Below are 1,882 nucleotides of genomic sequence, written 5' to 3'. Positions count from 1 at the left end.
TTAGATATTTAGGAGAACAGCAGTGCTCGAATGATGCTGAAGAAAAATGAAGAAGCTCTGGTGAGATCTTCATTTAGTTTATTGAAATATGTATCAGCTGTTTTTAATTTTTTAAATAAACTAAACTATTTTATTATGAGAGGAGCAGGTCAGGGAAGACATAGGAGACTCAGGTGGAGTTTCAGAGTGTGAAGATATAAAAATTATAAAACCAGAAAGGAGAAAGGGTGAAGACTGGTGTCAGGTAGATTTCTTTCAACGTTTCAATATTTTTTTTCAATATCTCCACACTATAAGGGTAATGGTTAGGAGACAATAGGAAAGGTTTAAAAATAAATGTGTGAAAATCTTTGCTACACAGTAAATAGAGTTGAGATGTATAATGTATACATCTAAAAATGAAGTTTAAATTCTCGTTCTGTATGATAAAAATATACTTTTTATCTTTAGTTCACATTCTGACACTGTACATTACTGTAGTGTCTGTTGTAAATCCATGAATCCGTGCAGGAACATCAGGCTGCAGAGAGTCAGAGGGAGGCAGAGACAGAAACACATGACTGTAGATATTTTAGTTAAATGTTTGCGGCTGAAAATGACAGGGAAAACAAACGTTATATTGTTTGTTTTTAAACTGGAATGACGGTCATTATACTATGTATAACTTTAATCTGATTATTGGATTGTTGTAGTCAAGCCCTTGGTCTTCTTGACTACAACACTGCTCCGGTGTGTTGGAGGCCGTTTGGTTGTTAATCTGAAAATACAGGAAATATAGCAAATCGCCATTGGTGGCGCTGTTGCTGTGTACAAGAGATGTGAGATGGCCCTGTAAAGAAGAAGACGAGGTTTCCCATCGGGAAAATAAACGTTGCCATGTGCTACTACAGTTATCTGCTAGAATATTATTTTATCTAGACTCATGTTTGAATGGATTTGATCAGTAAAGCTAAGTTACAGAACCGCTGTCCACTTCGTAGATTCTCCAGCTCATTTCCTGCTGCTCACCTGTGGCTTGGAGCGGCTGCGATGCAGCGGAGCAACACAAGCGCCGCCAGGAGAAACACAGGCACTCTCAGGTGATACATGGTGATTCTGATGCTGATGACCTCCTGGAGAAACACAAAGGGTTTCATCAACGTTAGACTTTGTTTTCTCCAGTTCTCTACAGTCGGGGTGAGGGCCACCACTTATTAAAAAGATGCATAGAAAAATTAAATCTGGTACTTTAACACTGCATCATCTACCTGTATTGTTTTATTTGATGCTACTTGAAATGTTCTAAAATGTATAATTAGTTTTTCATCAACTCACAACATACATTTTTATAGAAATATTTTTGTATAGAATGACATGCAAATTGGTAAAGAAAAACATTTATTTAAAAAAACAGATAATAAAAAACAGATTTCAATATGAGGTTAAAAATAATAAAAGCCGATATCAGTCATTTCTCATAGACTGATATCTATGAGATATCAGTCTATGATATCTCATAGATATCATAGACTATATATCTATAGTCTATGAGAAATAGACTATAGATATACTCTATTCAGTATTGATTAATACTGAATCAATGAACACCCAGATGATTTGATAAGTGACTTATTTTATAATCTCAAAATATTAGTGGAAAAATTCAGTTGCTTGTCATGATTTATAAAAAAATTATTGTTCCCTTACATGAAACTCATTTATATTTTTGATAAAATAATCCAATTTTGGTAATGGTTTTACATTTGCATCTATTCTTGCTTGATAAAAATTACTTGCCTTTGAAAATCTTGGAAGGTTCCTGTACTCACTGGGTGTAACGTTTCGTCCTCGTCTGTCTGCTGAGCAGTCCAGTGGTTTGTCAGGCTGTCACAGTTTATAAGCT

The 1,882-nt window shown here is 34.8% G+C and overlaps 1 long non-coding RNA gene across 1 annotated transcript; it reads right to left on the bottom strand.

Moving 5' to 3' along the window:
• Positions 1-1,041: 1,041 nt before the first annotated feature.
• Positions 1,042-1,882, bottom strand: LOC107835339 (uncharacterized). Its single transcript, XR_001661146.1, has 2 exons — positions 1,809-1,882; positions 1,042-1,112 (listed from the first exon to the last, which is right to left on the bottom strand). It is a non-coding gene; the product is annotated as an uncharacterized LOC107835339 (long non-coding RNA).

This window comes from Poecilia formosa, unplaced genomic scaffold (assembly GCF_000485575.1).
Source record: "Poecilia formosa unplaced genomic scaffold, Poecilia_formosa-5.1.2 Scaffold1720, whole genome shotgun sequence".
NCBI lineage: Eukaryota > Metazoa > Chordata > Actinopteri > Cyprinodontiformes > Poeciliidae > Poecilia > Poecilia formosa.
This window is presented reverse-complemented; position numbering and strand designations above follow the sequence as displayed.